This window comes from Chionomys nivalis, chromosome 2, assembly GCF_950005125.1.
Source record: "Chionomys nivalis chromosome 2, mChiNiv1.1, whole genome shotgun sequence".
Classification (NCBI taxonomy): Eukaryota; Metazoa; Chordata; class Mammalia; order Rodentia; family Cricetidae; genus Chionomys; species Chionomys nivalis.
In genome coordinates this window covers 18356670-18374924 of record NC_080087.1, presented here as the reverse complement: position 1 = coordinate 18374924, position 18255 = coordinate 18356670, and the positions used below count along the sequence as shown (strand labels likewise).

The 18255-nt window shown below is 46.5% G+C and overlaps 1 protein-coding gene across 2 annotated transcripts in view; it reads left to right on the top strand.

The window, feature by feature from the left end:
* Nucleotides 1–1720: 1720 nt before the first annotated feature.
* The window catches only part of Plekhg1 (pleckstrin homology and RhoGEF domain containing G1), a 217668-nt gene continuing 201133 nt past the window's right edge, over nt 1721–18255 (top strand). For both annotated transcript variants that reach the window (XM_057762173.1, XM_057762174.1), the window contains exon 1: nt 1721–1958. The gene's annotated coding sequence lies outside the window, so the exon portion shown is untranslated. The remainder of the gene's footprint in view (nt 1959–18255) is intronic.

Here is an 18255-nt window from a genome sequence, read left to right as displayed (position 1 = left end):
ATCTGGCTTTAGGCAAGCCTGGAGGTCATTTTCTTAATTAGTGATCCATGGAGGAGGGCCCAGCCCATTGTGGGTGGGGCTACCTTCTGGGCTGGTGGTCCTAGACATGGTAAGAAAACAGGCTAGGCAAGCCAGTAATCAACACCCCTCCAAGGCCTCTGCCTTAACACCTTCCTGTCCTGACTTCCTCCAGTGATGAGTAGTGCTGTGGCAGTGGAAGTCAAATAAACCCCGTCCTCCCCACCCCACATTGTGTTTAGTTACAGTGTTTCATCCTAGCAATAGTAACTCAGCCAAGACAGTAGATACACTGGACAAAGGAATGACCGGCATCCGAAGAGACACCAAGCAGGGTGGCTGGGGTTCATTATGATAGTGAGAACGGTGGACAAGTTGAAACATAGACTGTCTATTTATGAAAAATTTCACAGGGTACCATAAGAGTTCATAAAGTGTGGCACACTTGAGTGAGATGCTGCCGGTCACATCTGTCGCAATCAGCATAGGCGCAAGGGTAGGGAAGGTTTTCTGTAAGTTCCAGGTACCAGGAAAGTCCTGATCAAGCCTCCTTAGGATAGCTGTCCTTTCTATGAAAGGCATCCAGCACCTCTCCTAGGAACCTCCAGCGTTATTACAGATCTGCTTTAAAATGTGGGGGCATCTATTTTAGCCCCGTGGCAAATCCTCCATGTAAATGTATTTCAAGCATAGCTCAGACCGATAGCTTTAGAGAGGCATTTAAGTTATAAACCAGAATATAACGTCTATATTACAGAGGATGCTGTAACAATGTATGTCCTTACTGCATAAATTTGTGCTTCATTTCAAATATTTTCTATAATTTTCACAACTTTGTACACCTGAACATTCAACAACAGTAATAGCGAATGCTTACTCCAGATTTGGTAAATGCAAGGGCAATCTCCTAAGGTTCAGAGTCCACTGGTTTATTTAAATCATCTGCACAGTCCTGGGGGAGGGGGAGTAGACATTACCGTCGACACCACTTCTTAGATAAGGAAATGGAGGCCTGAAGAGATTAACTTATTCCCTCAAAGGCACACATGCCGTGAGCCGAAGTTTTTAGAAACCAAAGAAGAGTGCATGGTGCACCTTACTGGGCCTGATGGAGCCCAGGCACGTCTGACACACCTGTCTAAAACGTGCCAAGTGTTAAAGACGTCACCTCGAAGGCACCTTTGATAGAGGTCTATCTTTTATTGTCCTACCATATCGGTGCCTTTAAACATCTGGCTGTCGCAAAGGTCTCTGCCTCCTTTTCCACTTTTGCTTTCTCTAACCAAAGGTCATCCTGTAAGTTAACTGGGGTGATGGATGTACCGATGCCTGAACCCGGTAAGCGTCCTTCTCGCACGTTTTAGTGTTGTGACCTCACAAACTTCAGTGTGAAACTCACAGTGTGGACGCAAAGCAATCGTTTTACATCCGATTTCAGGGCGCTCTAGGAAATGGCCACGTCCAAGGCTTAGCTAAACCTGAACAACCCATGGGGGGGAGGGGGGGTGGCGGGGGATAGCGATGCGTCTGCGAAAACAGTAGCAGGGATTTTTTAAAAAAATCTAAAACTTTTGCCCCTAGAGGCTGTAATTTGACTGCTGTCTTTGGCAAAAGTCCAGAAAGCAAGCTTAATCTCTTTCTGAGCCTCCTCCTCCTCTCTGCCGGGTCCGCCCGCAGGGCCCCCGAGGAGGCGGGCGGGGACCGCGACCCGCGGCGGCGGCCGGAGGAGCGGGGCGGGGCGCGACGGGCGCGTAGTGGGAAAGAGGAAGTGGAACCGGTCGAGCTGCAGGGCTTGGGGCGGCCGGAGCCGGCGCTGGAGCGCAGCGCACCGCGGAGCCTGGCGCTCAGGAGCCGCCCCTCACCCGTAAGCGCGGCCAGGACTATTCCAGAGACCGGACAAGGGAAGCTGGGGACCTCGGCCACGCACCCCGAATCTGCAGGTGGGAAGGCCAGAGCTCGGTGTCTAGTCCTGGGGGTGAGGGCGGTGGGGTGTGTGTTCCTGAGTGCTACACCTGGGAGGGGTCTGACGAGAGCTTGGCGGTGCTGCCCGCCGTCCAGGGAGTCCCCAAGCCCGGGCTCAACCCGGTTCAACCTAGATCTGCCGACCCGGTTCTCCTGCCCCTCGCTGCAGCCCTCGCTGCTGCAGTTTGCAGCTCCGTGAAGTTTGCTCAAGAGCCGCTGGGTGCCACCGCAGCCCCCGAGTCCAGTGAAACTGTCCCCAAATAGGACACTCGGGGCCAACACCCCAACAGCGGTGTGGACGCGAGGACAGGGAGTGTACTGCGTGCTCCAGCTAGGAGCAGTTCTGCGGGGGCAGAAATTCGCATGGATATCCCTTATCAGCTAGTCAGCGATTTTAGAAGTGAACGGGGGAGTTGAGAACCTGTGTCCCATCCGTCACCCGAACAAACGCTAATACCTAGCGGTCTGCGACTGTGTGGGCTGTTGGCGGCGGGTGGCTGGAGTTGGGGGGTGTGGGCACGCAGCAGGCCCCAGGGTGCCGGGCAGAGCAGATCCCCTCTTTGTGTCCCGGTAGAGTCTCTCTCTCTGCACTCAGCAAAGTCGGGACGTCCAAAGGAGAGAGAGGGTCATTGGCTTGCTCGGTTTCACAACGTTCGTGAGAAACAATGAGGTAGATTATTGCTTTGGATAGGCTGTATGAAGTTGGTTTGTGTAAAGCTGAATGCGGTATGTGCATTGCTGGAATTTCATTAAGCTCGGGCTGGTCCTTAGCGCTCTCTTTGTACCACCCTCAGGTGGCCTGGGCTACTGCACCTATTTTTGACGCCCCCAGGGAAAAACGAGTTTGTCCTGGTGGGGCATCAATCTCAGAAAGCTCCAATATTCGAGACAGAATTGTTTTGAAACTTTGGGGCACACTGGATACAAACTGAATATGCACTGGATACAAACACAGTAGGATGCCAGAATGTTAAGTCCGGGTCAGATTTACCATTTAACTGAATTCCAGGCTTAGATTGCGTTAACTCTGTAAAACCAGTGGTCAAGGGTTATAGTCAACCTATTTGAATTTTCAGTTTCTGGAGTTCACATATTTTCAAAAAATAGATTTTTTTTCCCTCTTGTTGCTAAACTGCTATAAAAACGTATCTAAAGCCGGGCGGTGGTGGCGCACGCCTTTAATCCCAGCACTCGGGAGGCAGAGGCAGGCGGATCTCTGTGAGTTCGAGGCCAGCCTGGTCTACAAGAGCTAGTTCCAGGACAGGCTCCAAAACCACAGAGAAACCCTGTCTCGAAAAACCAAAAAAAAAAAAAAAAAAAAAAAAAAACGTATCTAAGCCTATCGTGTCTGGGATCTAAAAACTCTCAACTTTAGCCTTTCACTGTGGGACGTGAGAACAAGCCATTGCTGGTAGCTTCGACTTCCTCACTGATAAAGCCCTGTCTGTACGTGAGCCAGATAGTTTGAACTGGCCTCACTCCTTCCAGCGGAGGGTATTCATTTGCTCTATGGTAGCTAACACGTCTATACAAAAGTGATGGGTTGCTGTTTGATCCTTTAACATCTCTGAGTCTGGTTTCCTGACTCCCGAGTTAGCTTTTTGTCCTCTTGGGACCCACCATGTCTAAGTCACTAAAACCAACCAGGAAGAAACTTTCTTCTCCGGAGTTCATCACCCCCGCCCCCATGGCTTCCTCTCCAAGTGGGTCCCCACCAGCAATCCTTGCGTGACCTCCCTCTTGTTTCCTTTGCATGGCAGATTCCCCAACACCCTCTGTAGAATGAAAACAAACAGCTGTTTGGTAGTCAAATTTGTGCCCTAAGTCAGTCTTTCTTTGGTAGAATTAATTTGTCTGCTCTTCACCTTTCCCTGTGAGTCCACTTTTTTCAATGCCTTTAGTATAGATGATTGTTACAAAAACAAAAAAACAAAAAAACCTTTTAAAGTTTCCGTGGGAGATTACAGCTGTCATTCAAAGAGGTTAAATTATCACGCTGTAACCTATAGAAACTGGCAGCCCAATTTTTCAAAAGTGAAGAAAACCAGTAGTGTTTCACTCTCCTGCTTTGTGGTTGTGATTTCTTTTGGTGGTCTAATTCAGATTTACTAGTTTGTATTCCGACATAAAAATAAAAAATTAAAAAAAAAAACGCTGAGAAACCACAAGTCTTTTGAACCTTTAGTAAACTAAAAGCGGTTTCTTCTGATCTATACTTTTATTCTCTATGCTCCACATCCCCCCACCCCCCCACCCCCCCCACCCCCCACCCCTGCTTTGTGGGTTTTTCTTCCTTTCACTGCTGGCAGTTAGCTCTTTGAAACAATTGTCACCTTGTAATCCTGCCACAGAGGAGATTAGATCTCCAGGCTATTGAAGCTGGATGGCTCTTGGATGAGGTGGCCCAGCCTCTGTCTCAGAGATTTAGAATGATTAGGAGCAAGTATTCTAGGATTAGCCCTTGAATATGAATCTCTCCTCTGGGCCCCATGAGCTTGCAGACTGGGATCCTGCTAAGGGAATTGTTCTGACCTGACCTGAATGATTTTATAACCAGGGAAAGTAACGCTTATATTAGATCATTCTTTGGTTTTACTCATCTTCCCCCCCCCACCTTTATCCTTCCTCCATATATTTCAGAAAGAATGCCCCTTAGCTCCAGAGCTGGACTGACGGTTGAATGAAGTAATCCATATTAAATCCTCGGCACATATGGTGTGCTTTGAAGATGGTAGTTGCTGAAAAGCTGATCCCTGGAGGGAGGGGTTTTGCTGGAGGTAATCCACTGTCAAAACTGCGGTGTAACCCAGCTGTGACTGACCCCTGGTCCTCCACTACCTCAAGGTGACGGTTGCATGGAGACAAACCTTCGTATTTATATATATATAAATATATATATTTTTTTTTTGAGGGGGGAGTCTTCTCTTCACTTTTCTTAAGTTGGGTCTTACCAGACAGGTCTTGAATTCACAGTCCTCCCCCTTTGCTGGGAGTACAAGTGAGCGTCACCAGGCTAGGCTGTGCTTCTCTCATTTCTTGACATAGGAAAAGACATGATTTCTAATGCAAAGCATTGGCATATTCAGGTACAGATCCTCTTCTAGACAGTCATCTTGGACTCCTGCGTAGCAGGCATCTGAGACAGCCATGTTTTATTTCAGGCCTGCATCAGTCTCACTTGGTGAAATGAAAAGTTGACCCCAATCCATTGGCCCATCGGAGCCATGGGCATCTGTGCCAAGTAGAACTCACTGACATAAGAGGAGCCCCGCATGATTCGGATCTGACTGGCTACATAGCCAGCAATGGGTGCTTAGAGGGGGTGCTAGGCATGCCTGCTGGTCTTCTGGAAGTAGACCCTGGTTCATTGCTGAGGACTTGGCCCTGGAGAACCTAAATACTACAAAACAATTTCATATATGCCTAGCTAACCTCCTTGTCAGTAGTTAGGGGTCCAGTGGAACTCTAGAATAGTTCTCCATGCTGGACTCTGAGTATCTTTTCAGTCTGTGGATATAGGGTCCTTAATTTTTTTTTCCCGATGGCTACAGGCCAAGTAAAAATTTCTTCACCATATCATCTTCCTTGGGTGAACAGAGGTGGTCTCTGTACCTGTTTCTGTGACCCTGGCTAAACCAGCTCTTCAGTGAAAGAATCGGCCTTTATTTCCAAAAATAGAAAAAAAAAATATGTGAGAGTAATTTAAAATATATAGGGAGCTACAGAAATGGGTTGGTGGTTAACGGTACTTGCTACTCTCGCAGAGACCTGGCGATGTGGTTCCCAGTACCCACATCTGGTTGGTTGTAACTTCAGATTCATGGGATCTCACACCCTTTGGTCTCCTCTGGTGCGCACATGCGCACACGCATGCGCGCGCACACACACACACACACACACACACACACACACACACACGGGCACGCACGCCCCTGTGAAGTACAGAGGAGGCATTGGAGATGTAGCTCAGAGGGAGAGCACTTGTTGAGTTCTCCTACTGGCCTGGGTTCAGTCCCCTCGTGCCCAGAGCCTTAAAATGAACTGTGGGAGAATTTGTGTAAGTTGCAAGTTCCATTCCATCTTCTGTAAAGTATTTGAACATCCGTAGAACAATCCCGTCAGAATACTAAGAAACATCTATGTTAAATCACTGCTTGACAGGAAGCCAAACCTGCCTGCCAGATCCACACTTCCATACCCCTGCCCATTCTCCCTCCCCATGTGATCCTAGGGGAGAGTCAATCTGAAGAGTGTTAATCTTAGGGTGAATTTTTAAAACCAACTCTGGCTACGCCCACTGGTAATAATGTGATGGCGGTGGGGTGGAGGGAGGGCCGGGGGTTTTCCCTGGGCCTTTAATTAAGAATGCTGTTTTGGTAGCTGTAATAACCACGGTGCTACAGAGGCCACAGAAGGAGCTTATCAGTAGAAGCCAGCCTGGCTATGGGATTTGGCTAAAAGCTAAGCATCCCTTTGACAGGTGGGGGGTGGGGCATCCTTTCGAAATGTCAAAGGGATTGTGAGTCTCATGATAGCTACCACTTCAGCACGAAAGATCAGACCCATAAGCCATCATGCTATAGAGTTAGCTATTGTATTTGGAATACTGTGTTGGGGAGTCACACGGGACACAGGTGAGTGAACTGTGGCTAGACAGACCTAGAAGAGGAATAGAGGGGGTTAATTCTAGATCTGGTGCTGGCGAACCTTCTACAAAAAGCCAGGTTTTAAGTATTTGGGACTTTGGGGTTCATATGCATTTATGTCACATGCTATTTTGGTTTGGACGAGTTTTGTTTGCAATTACTTACAAATGTAAAAACCGGTGGGCATATGGGTTCATAACTGTAATCCCAGCTCTGAGAAGACTCGTACAGAGAGACTGCCATGGGTTCAGGCTTAGACTGCAGAGTAAATTCCAGGCCAGCCTGGGCTACAGCATGAAATTCTGTCTGAAGACAGTAAATGAATGGATTTTTAAAAGCATAAAACAGACTCTTATCATCAGCCATATAGAAACAGGATGTAGGGCTGGGGAGATGGCTTAATTGGTAATGTTTCCTTTCAAACCCCAGGACTGGCACCTGTATGTACCCATTTAAAACACAACAAAACAAAACTGCCAGGAGTATTGGCACAGGCTAGCAATTCCAAAAATGATGTGATCTCTGGGAGTCCTGAGCCAATCAGCCTGGTCTACTTGTTGTCTTTCAGGCCAGTAAGAGGCTCTCTCAAAAGAGAAAAGAAGGGAGGGGAGGCAGGAGGGTAGGAAAAGGAAGGAAAGGAGGATGGGTACACCCAAGGTTGACATTTGTCCACTAAACATATGTATACACGTCATGTGCTTCCCCCCACAACACACACAGAGAATACAGGAGAGCTGTAGTTTGCTACCTGTTCTGTATGAAATATATTTGATAATTACAGTATCATTCCATATTTCCATGGAGACCTAAAATAAGTCGCTGCAAGGCTACCCAGTATGAAATTGAAATCTATCTTCTCTCTGGCATTCTTCCTTCCCTTTCCACTGTGGTTGGAAGTCTCTGCTGGGCACTGCAGTCAGTTCCCGTGGAAAGGACCACATTGCCACATTCGGCCTGGGGTTAGACATAGAGAGGGGAGAGGCTTGGCTGGGGTGAAGTAAAAGCTACACCGAACCTTGTCATCCCTAACTATAGATGGAATGAAGACCAAGCCCCTGAACATGACACTCACCATTTGTGCCCCTGCTCTTCTCTTAGGACCTTCCATGAAGTCCTATGTCCCTTTTAGTCAGCCTCACTTGCAGAGCCGAGTGGGCCGTGTCGTTTCTCAATGACAGTACATCTTTCATACACAGAGGAAGGACATGCTGCCTCTCTAGAGATCTTGTTCATCACACTGGGCAAAGAGCAGGTGTCTACATCTCCATGTTACACAGAAGCTTGTAGCTGAAGCTGTTAAGAAGCCAGAAGAATGTCGCGATTCCTGTTGTCTGACATTCTATTTCAGCTAAGAAAATAGTCTGGGCTCTCTCTTTACCTGCTGGAAGTTACCGCTGTGTTTTTTAAAGACATGATTTCATGTAGCGCAGGCTGGCCTTTAACTCACTATGTAGCTAAGGGTGACCTTGAACTTCTTGTCTCTACTTCCCAAGTGCTAGGATCTCAGGCATTTTCCACACCATGGTTTCATACAGTACTGGGGTCAGACCCAGGTTTTGTGCATGCTTGTCGGTCCCAACATCTCCAGTCCCCGGTTCTCTGTCTTTAAAGTATCTAGGATGAGCTCTTAATTCCTGGGAATGAATGAGATTTCCCACTGTAAAACAGTTAGTAATTGATCAATCTCACATTAGTAACTGATCAACGGATGTTAAATTTTATTCGGCTCAGATCTATTGATTGAGAACCCACTGTGCTGAGAATAATGCCTGACCAACCTGAGAGATGTTCTCCATGGAGACACAATTAGGATGATGGGAAAATCAGAGTGATTAATGTGCTACTCTTCACTGGTCCTCGAGGAATCCTCTAGAGGAGGCAACTTTTCCTTGGGACCATAATAATAATGAGTTCTAAGATCCCTTTGAAATATACCGTATTATCTGCTGGAAATCAAAATGTTAGGCAAGCACTCCACCACCAAACTGGATCCCCAGCTCCAAATATACTATTTTCTATCTTTTTAAGAACTGTTGTCTGTGTTTTTGGTCTCACTTTGTTAACCCAAGGCAGCCTCACACTCTGCATCCCCCTACATCCACTTTGGGCATCCTGAAGGGAAATGTATTTTTATTTGAACTGCATGCATATCCATAGCTGCACAGTGTCCCACTGATGCCTTGCCCTTGGACAGAACCCTCTTTCCTGTCTCTTATCTCTCAAATACTAAAAGAGTTTAATTAAATATTAACATAATAATTTTAACATATTTCCATACATCTATGACATGAAGTATTTTTAACAATCACTCTGGTCTGGCCGAAGGGTCTCAATGAATCCTTCTTAAGTGAGCTTGCCCTACTCGTGGCTTGTAAAGGGTAAAGCTGAGCCCTTCCTACAGCCAGCTCATTCCCTTGGCAGATGATGTCTGCTGAGCTCTGGGAATCCTTACTGCAGTGTGGCTGCCTCTCTAGAGCAAAGGCGTTAGCTGCCTGCGAGCTGGCTCTCTTCTGTTTTCGAGATTTTACTGAACACGGATGTTGAATGTGCCTTTGCCCCTCCCTATCCCAGGAGGCCCACTGGCCCTGTGATGGAGAAGGTTTTGGTTTTTCGTACAATCAAGTAGCAGAGGCTGCGCTCCATTCAGGACACCTTCGCTGCTCTGGCAAGCCTCTGGCTTTTCACACCAAGCTGACTTCCTTCCAATAGGACTCCACCCTCCTGGTGAAGGACTGATGGGCTGCTGCAGTCAGTGCTGGTTTCTCTGAGCACCCTCTAAACTCCCAGCCCTGGTCAGGACCTTTGCTCCACACCTCTACTTGGAGTCTGCTCTTGTCTGCAGCTCTCTCCCCTGCTCTCCTGTGTCTTTAACCCCTTGGTGAGGGTGAGCATGCGCATTTACTTCCAGCTGTGATCAAGCGGATCTTGGTGCTGCTGTGCTCTTCATCTCTGATACATCACCCAAGTCCCTAGCCCTCCATGTCCCTCCTATCACCCTCTCCGAACCTAACTACTGATGCCAAGGCAAAGTGCCCTTCTTATACCCGGTCTGACAGGGAGGATAGATCAATGCCTGGCCCAGGAGGAAACAAAATGCAGGCCCTTTCCCCTTCCTAAGCCACCCTTCCCTTCTTCCCTCCACCTTCCCATGTGACTAAAGAGCCCCACGTCCCTGGAGGTCTTCAGAACAGACACCCGGTCTGACTGAAATCTGAGTCTTGTGGAACAAGTAGCTGCAAAGCAGAAGTCATTCCTACGCATTCCGAGGATGCGCGTTAACCACGGTCCGGCTTGGATCAAGGTGATTTAAAGCTGCCACCAACCTGTGATGAGAAAGTCGGCGAAGAGCTGAGGCCACCAGGAGAAGGGAAGGGGCTCTCAGAGCTCAGCCCCCGTGGCTGTGATTACAGGCGTCCTCAAACCCTGACATCTGTGCTTCTCTGATGTGCTGCACGAGAGAAAGACTGTAATCGGAGGCATAAATGTACCACCCTGTGTTTGCTCCCTTGAACCGCACAGCCCTGTTATTAGTGTAAGTATCTCTGTGGTGCTAACATGTTAGAGCTGCCTCAGAGGAGGACATGGCTCCTTTCTGGAGCGACTTACTGTTAACATACCCGGTGCCTCACACGTTTTAACCTCTGGAACTACTGAGCACGGGAATGAAGGCTCCGGAGAGTGGGTCTAACTCGAGGATTTGGCATCACGGAGGGGGAGATGGGTGGGGAGGTTGAGGGGAAATGTGGCTTGTTAAAAATGAACAGATTACATCTGGGCCTTTCTTATCCTATATCGGAGGCTAGGTAAGGAATAGCAAGGGTGGGGCATAAGAGTAAGGAGATACCCTGACAACAGATGGGACCTGGGGATGTGGAGGGGTTGGTTAGTATTGGCTCACCGAGAAAAGTGCGCTAGGAGTTCTTTGGAAGCTTCTGGGACATGGTTATGGAGACAATCATGGTGGTCTTGGCTCCTGGCCACTTTTCCTCACTATCTGTGTAAGATACTCCACTCCCACACCACACACACATGTGCCTGTAGCAACTGGGTGCTTGGGTTTGACTGTAAAGAAGGCTGTTTAATCCAAGTCCTTCATGATATCCAACCTCCTAGATACTATAGTGATGACAGTAATATGAAAATAGCGATTTCAGGGCGCACACGTGTGCCCGCCACAATGAAGCCCCAAACCTAGGCGGCTCCTCAACAGCGCTCCCGTCTTGAGGACTTGTTCTTGCCACTGCTGCCTTTTGGAATGTACCTGAAATGGAAGAAGATCCTATGGGGCTCTCAAAACAGTTGGGATGTGTTCCATAATTAGCAATGACTTTCAAAATCCAAAATTCCCCCAGGGGCGGGGAATAAAGGAAGGCTCGTTCTATGTTGTGATCTGTCATGTGTCAAGGTTCTGTCCAGCCAGGTTCTTTTGCTTAAAGAATTTCTAAATTGGAAGTTAACATTTCTTTGCTCCTAATGTCTTACAAAAATGAGAGGGCTAGAGGGGTGGCTCAGTAAGTAAAGTGCTTGCTGGACCTGAATTTGGGTCCCCAGTACCTACATAAAATATAAGTGTGGCAGTGCACACTTCTAACCCCAGTGCTGGGGGAGGGAGAGAAGGCAGAGACAGGTGGGTCCCCAGAACTTCATGACCAACCAATCTAGCAAATCTGTGAGTACTAGGTTCAGTGTGTGACCCTATCTAAAAGAATAATACTAATAGCAATTATGATATGAGAGATTCCAGAAGATACACAATACCAACTTCTGGCCTCTATTTGTTTGCACACAGGTACGTCTATCCATGCATACACATGTGTGCACATGCACACACACACACAGAACCATTTTTGCACTAGCTAAAGACATACCGACAACTGTTCCAAAACTCACCTTAGTTTTAGATTGTTCATGTATGCAGAAAACACTTGGCGAATGCTCAGATCCTTCAGTGAGAAAATTCGCCACCTCAGTGTGCATAATGAACGTTCATTGCACTCCCGTCTAATATCATCTTGGTTTATCCCCCGTTCTTTATTGTTATCCAAATTCAAATGCTGCTTTGGAGTCCTTGACCATGGAAACACTGTGTGCATGGGAAACACTGTGTGCCGTGTGTGTTTTCCTGAGGTCTCAGTCATCAGGTGAAATAGTGAAGAGTATGAAACTGGGAAGGGTGCGTCTGTCACTAGAAGGTTAAATGCCACCTAAACTTGAGGTTTACAACTGTGTAATAAAGATTTTATAAAGCTGGACTTGGTGGCAACCACTTGAAATCTCAGCACTCTGGATGCTGAGGCAGGAAGAATCAATATTTAAAAGTTAGCTTGGGATACATGACAGGATCCTGGATCAAATATACTAAAAGGAAACACAAAACCAGACGTTCTAAGCTTTCTAAGCTTTTAGTACATCATAACCTGGGTAAAGAGCGGCTATCCTACTGAGGTTTTTGCACATCATGTTTAGTTTTGTACTCTGTTACTAGGTAGCTGGAGCAATAAAACCAACATGAAAGTAACTGGGCAAGTTTACCTGGGTGTTACAAGGTTACACGCTGAGTTTCCTGAGGCGGCAGTCCATCATTCAAGATAAGGAAGAGGGGCATAGTGCATTTGGTTGGCTGTGGGAGAGACCGATTTTCACGTGGGTACTTCAGGTTACCCGTTCGCTCAACAATCATACTTTCCTAGTTTTGGGTGTGCAGTGAAGAGCCAAGCTGGATGAGTCTGGAGTGACTTCTTGACTTCATCCAACTGCTTGAAAGGGAGCTGAGCAATTAGTGGGGGCTGGAGAGCACAGCGTGTGACCTGCTGGTGGGAAGACGTGATCGGAGGGTGCATGCTACGCATCTGGGACTGTAACTAAAGCCGGAGACAGCCGCCTCCTAAGGAGAAAGTGTTTAACTGTTTATTGGCCTCACTGTTGTAGAGGGTCTGGTCCATGACTGGTCAGCCCATTTCCTATGGGGCCTCCGAGGAGGTACAAAATCACAGGAGCAGCATGTCTGTGGTGCAAAACCACCGATATCACCAGGAGCCGGGACACCAAACGAGTGAAGAAGGCTCAGGGGTCTATGAATTTCCTAGAGACCACCCACTAAGCCTTACCACCTAAAGTGCCCATCACTTCCCAGTAGTGTCAAGCTAGAGACCCAGCCTGGACCTCCTAAACCCTTTGGAACACTGTGTTAGTCAGCTTTCCATCACTATGACAAAATGCCTAGGACAGACAACTTATGAGGAGGAGGGATTTGTTTTGGTCCATTGTGATTGGCCTGCTGCTTTTCATATGTGGTAAGGCAACATATTATGATGGAAGCCATCACAAGGGGAGTGGTTCACATCATACTCACCAGAAAGCAGAGAGGGGGAGTCCCCAAACTCCACTTTAAGGACACGCTCTCAGTGACCTCACTTCCTCCTGCTAGGTCCTAATTCTTAAAAGGTTCTACTATCTCCCAATGACACCAGAGGACTTCTGGGAGATGGACAGACCCAGTATTGGAGAGACTTTGAGCATCTAATCCATGGGGTTTGTTTGGTGGGACACTTATCCAAATGATACCAGGGACCTTCCAGAGCCAAACCACAGCAGAGAGTAACCTCTGAGGCAAGGTTGAGTCAGAGCAAACGAGTGATCTTGAGGAGATCCGAGGGAAGAAAAGATAAGTATGGAGAATCATGTTTGAGGAAGAGACAAGCACTATGTGTGTGCAGGATGAGCTGTAAGTGAGAGTCGACACGGAGGAGGGAGGCAGAGGCTAAGCTGTGCGGGTCTTTGGGATGTTGAAGATCTTGGCCATGATTCAGCCTGTGATGTCAGGCGATGGGTGGGTCGGAGGCTGAGGAGCTGCATACTCTAGTTAACAGCTAGTGATTTTTCTGGCTGCTATGAAGAGAACTGTGTTAGAAAGTTCTGGAAACAGGCAGAGCTGCAGCGATACAGAGGGAGGTCGGTAGCAGAAGAGTCGGTGAAGAGGAGGTGGATTTAGAACTGAATGTTGGCCGAGATGTACTGGAGAGATTTGTGGGGTAGTGAGTGGCATTGTCACCAGGATTTGCTTTGTTTATCCAACTCGATGTTTCCCTTCTGTTACCAGCTCTGTCTCCGCTACGCAAAGTAAGCAGAGTAGCACATAGCTGAGCATGAAGCTCTGCGTGAAGCGATAAGCTCATCTCCCTTTCTATTCACAGGCCCAGGACCCTTCCTTTCAGTTCTTAGCTCCCCTCTAGTCCATCACTTAAGATGCGGTTGTATATGTGTATGGGTGAATGCTTATATAGTTGAGTAGATAAGTGCATGTTCATGTGCACAACATGCATGTAGCAGTCAGAAGAGAAGTTCTGGTGTCAATCATTGGGTGCTTTCTACCTTTTGTTTGAGATTGGCTTTCTCGTTGGCTTAGAACTTGGCCAAGCAGGCTAGACTAGTCAGCCTGTAATCTTCCAGGGCTCATCCTCATCTATGGGGTCACAGCGATTGTTAACGTTTTTATCATGTGTGACTCATGAGTCCTCTTCCCCCTTTCTACCAGGGAACCTGATCTTCTAAGGGTCTCGTGTGAGGAAATGGCAATAGTCTTGTCATGCTCAGAGGGCATAGTTCTAGAAGGGACAGGCAGTGAATACGCCCAGCACAGACTTTACTACAACCTCCCAAAATGTCCTAAACTGAGAAGGCATGCCCAGGAGAGATAATTACTGGACCAAAACCACTTTCTATAGTCCTGTTAATGAACTGTTAGCTCAGATCTCCCTGGTGAGTTTTCTTTCCAGCTTTTTTCTCTTTACTCTCATTCCCACCTCCTTTCCCTCCTCCTCTCTCTTATTTATATCTTAGGCTACCTGCTCAGGAATCTATTTCTCAACTGATTTGTGAAATAGAAATTGTATTGTTTTGTTTGCTTGCTTTGCTTTTATTTCCTAAAACTAATTTCCATATTAGGAGGGAAAGTGATTTGGTTCATATTTGCCCTTGAGGAGCTGGGCATCTAGAGAGTGAGGGTGGACGACTAAATGGGCATCGAGATGAACACATCATAACACATCATGGAGCCGCAGAGATGGTTCAGTTAGTACAGCATCTACCTCACACATGTAAGCATCCATCTTTGAATCCCAAGAATCCGTGTAAAAAACTGGGTGCTGTGGTGTGCACCTGTGAATGCAACACCAAATTTGAAAAGTCTGCTGTTATTATTCTCAGGATCAGAATCCATCAGTCTCACTGGAGGGAAATTCAAACTGGAGACTCTTAAATGGTGCAATAATTGCCCTGTGGTACATAATCTCAGTTTGCAGCGACGTGTCCAAAAGACCCCATCATAGTAAAGAAAAATGAAATTCTAGTAGTTGTTTTAATGGTTATGTTGATTAGAAAATGGTCAAATGACACTTCTCCTGGAGTATTCTGACTTAAATTTTCTGCCTCAAATCATAAGGCTCATAAGGCCCAATTTTTTTTCGAAATAAATCAATAAAAGGGGTTTGGGGGAGCTCCATGATGCAGTAGTTTGGTCTGAGCCTCCCACTCCTATTTGGATCCCACTGGGATTTATCTAGCTGGCTTTTGCACAGTTGACTCAAAGTCACCCATGCAGAACTGGACTCACAGTCTCTATTTTCAGACACACCTCTAGCTTCCTGGGTTTCCCCTCCGATCCCTTTTCAGTTCTTGTTAACAGCGCCACAATTCAGTGGTCACAGCAAGGCATTTTCCTTCCCTTTCCTGCATGCTCTGGCCAGTCAGAAACAACTTCTTGAATGAATCTCAGTCGGTATTCACCTACCCAGGCCTCTTTCCCATCGTTTTCTAATCCTGCCTCCTGCCTGGACTATCAGACTACCCTCTGAGGCAGTACTGATGGATCTATCTAAAGCAAATGAAAACACTCAGTGTATTTCCACGGACCTGTTCTGTTGACTTAATTCCAATAAAGGTTGGTGGAAAGCATAAGGCAGAGAGAGATACAAGTCCCAGATATAAGGAATTTAGAGCTTCTTGGTCACATCCACCTTTTATACCTCAGGATCAGCCCAGAGGCAGACACATGAGCTTTCTTTCCAAAGCACCCAGGATCCAGCTACTTCATCTAATCACCAGTGATTTCATTTGGTCCAATCACTGTCGCCTAAGCTATTGCCATAGGTCTAATTTTGTCTGTTTGCTTACATCCAACCCCCCCCCAACTCCCTGTTTTCTACACAACACTAACTTCATTGTTTGTTATGTTGACCTTTGTGAGTCCCCATCTTATCTGGCCAGAAACTAGTTCATGGAGTGTCCTAGGAGATGCTCTCTGACCTAGCTCCTGTATTGCTCTCATCTCATCTCCTGATCTTCCCAGTGCTCACTCTTCATTGGCCCATTGACCTTTTTGTGATTCCCAGATATCCCACGCTTGAGCCTGTTTTCATGATCACTGCCTGGACATTCTTGCTGTCTCTCTTGCTGGCTTCCTGCTCACATGTCCCCTTACTAAAGAAGTACCTGATACCTTCCATAGACCTGGAATCCATAGAATCCTTGCAAGCACATCCTTCTTGCCCCACTTCATTTTTATGGATGCCTTTTATCCACACCTACCATATTGCCTACTGTCTGTCCTTCCCACTGTCACCACAGCAGAGGTCTTATGACATTTGCCGCTGTGTTTCCAGTGCTTTAGTGCAATGCCAATGGAGGAGAGAAGATTAAATGTTCGCTCATTAAATTGATGTCACTTTGTCCATTGCCATCTCTTCTTCTATTTGGTATGCTCTGGTCCCCAAATCTTTTACATCATGTTCTAAAACAGACACTAGCAGTCCAAAATATTGTGGGTGGCTGAACAGTGGTGATGATACTGGTGGTGGTGGTGGTGGTAATGATGATGGTGAAGGTGGTGGGACTGATGGTGGTAAGTAGAGAGGTATGAGGTGACAAAGAAGACGGAAAACCCCCTTCCCATGACTCCCCTTTCTCCATTCCCGCTCTCACTTTCCAGAGCTTCTGGAGAAGTATTCAGAGGAACGCCCGACTCTTTCCAGGAGAGCCTGCCCTCTAGCTCCATCTTATCTAGAAGATTCTGTATCTGTGCCCCAGATCCTGCCCCATTCAGGCTCTGCCTTCCTGGTCCTCATCAACATAATCAGTACAACATGAGATGTGATGGTTAAACATTTCAACTCTGAGCTAGACAGCTTCATCCCTGAGAGCTTTACAGACAGTGGACGAAGTGTTCAGTCCCTGTAAGCCTAGGACGGTCATCTTACACGTAATAAATGAATCCCAACTTCCTGCTGGTATAATGAGGATTGGATCCAGTCATTTTTTAACATGCTTGCAGAGCCCAGTCCCAACTTATAGGGAAAAAAAGTTAGGGAAATGTTAGCCATTATTTTCACTAAATTTCTTTAAAGCAAATTTCATAAAATGAAAATTATCCTCTTATTTCTCAAAAAACTAGATGTTTTTGATTTGATTGTTTTGTGTGTATTAACTACTTACCTTAATATAGACTGCCATGTCATTTACATCTTGGATTTGACTACTACATAAAATAAATATCATATGACTATGTGTTGATCTACCCACCTCTCGCCTCCCTTCTGTGATCTAATTGACATACCATAAATTGCTGTTGGTTTATTATCTTTCTAAGTTCCTTGCAGGGAGGAACGAACCCTCTAATTAGGGAAATTTGCAGACAGAGCTAAGTGGAGAACATACTACAAAGAAGCCCCATCTTCAAGACTCAGCAATTATGAAAGTAATACCAACCCTAGTTCATCTGCTTTCCCTCCTCCACTTTAAATTATTAAAAGCAAATACCATGACTAAGGTGTAGTCTCATTGCTAGGGCAGGCTCAGTGAATGCAATGGTCTAGATTCTGTTCCCAGCTGCTTCCAAAGAGCAGTTCCTAGATAGCAAGTTATTTTGCCCACAGATACTTCAGTTTCGGACAAACTTTTCCATCACTGCCCAACTCTACTGAAAATAACACAGCTCCTTAATGCCCACTTCTACCCTGTCTGTGGTCTATTTAAATCCTGTTAGAGCAGGATTGTTTGCATACTTAGTTCACTGTTCCAACCCAAGCATATAACAGCAAGGCAATGCTTAAATAAATGAATGAACATTTATATTCGAAATGAATTTTAGGAGATAGCTTTGTTTTAAAAAAAAAAAAGTGTAAGTGCTGCTTGTGGCCTTGGGCTATTGCTTTTTGATGAAAATCAAGCATGACTGATGTAGAATGTAGGTTATAAGACTCATGTAGTAACTGAGGCACAATTGCCTTGCGTTGGTGAACATCATGCAGATATCACTGTCACCCAGTTAGCAGAAACTTAGAGTGCCGCCTTGGGATACACTGTCCTTGTACCTCATTCTTGACTCAGCTTTGAAGTCCTCTCTATTTCCCCTTCTTGAGTGGGGAACAAAGGTCACCTGGCTCTTGCAGTCGACTTGGATAAGGTGTGTTTGACTCTGAATTGTAGACTTACTAGCTGTTTCATCACCATCAAGTGAGGGGTAATTAGACTACGAGATAAGATTGTTGTGGACACTCACAGATAGAGTGGAGGTGTTCTGCCCTGGTGCTTGGCTTAAGGTGCTGCTTAGTGAACTGTTATGGCCCTTCTCTTA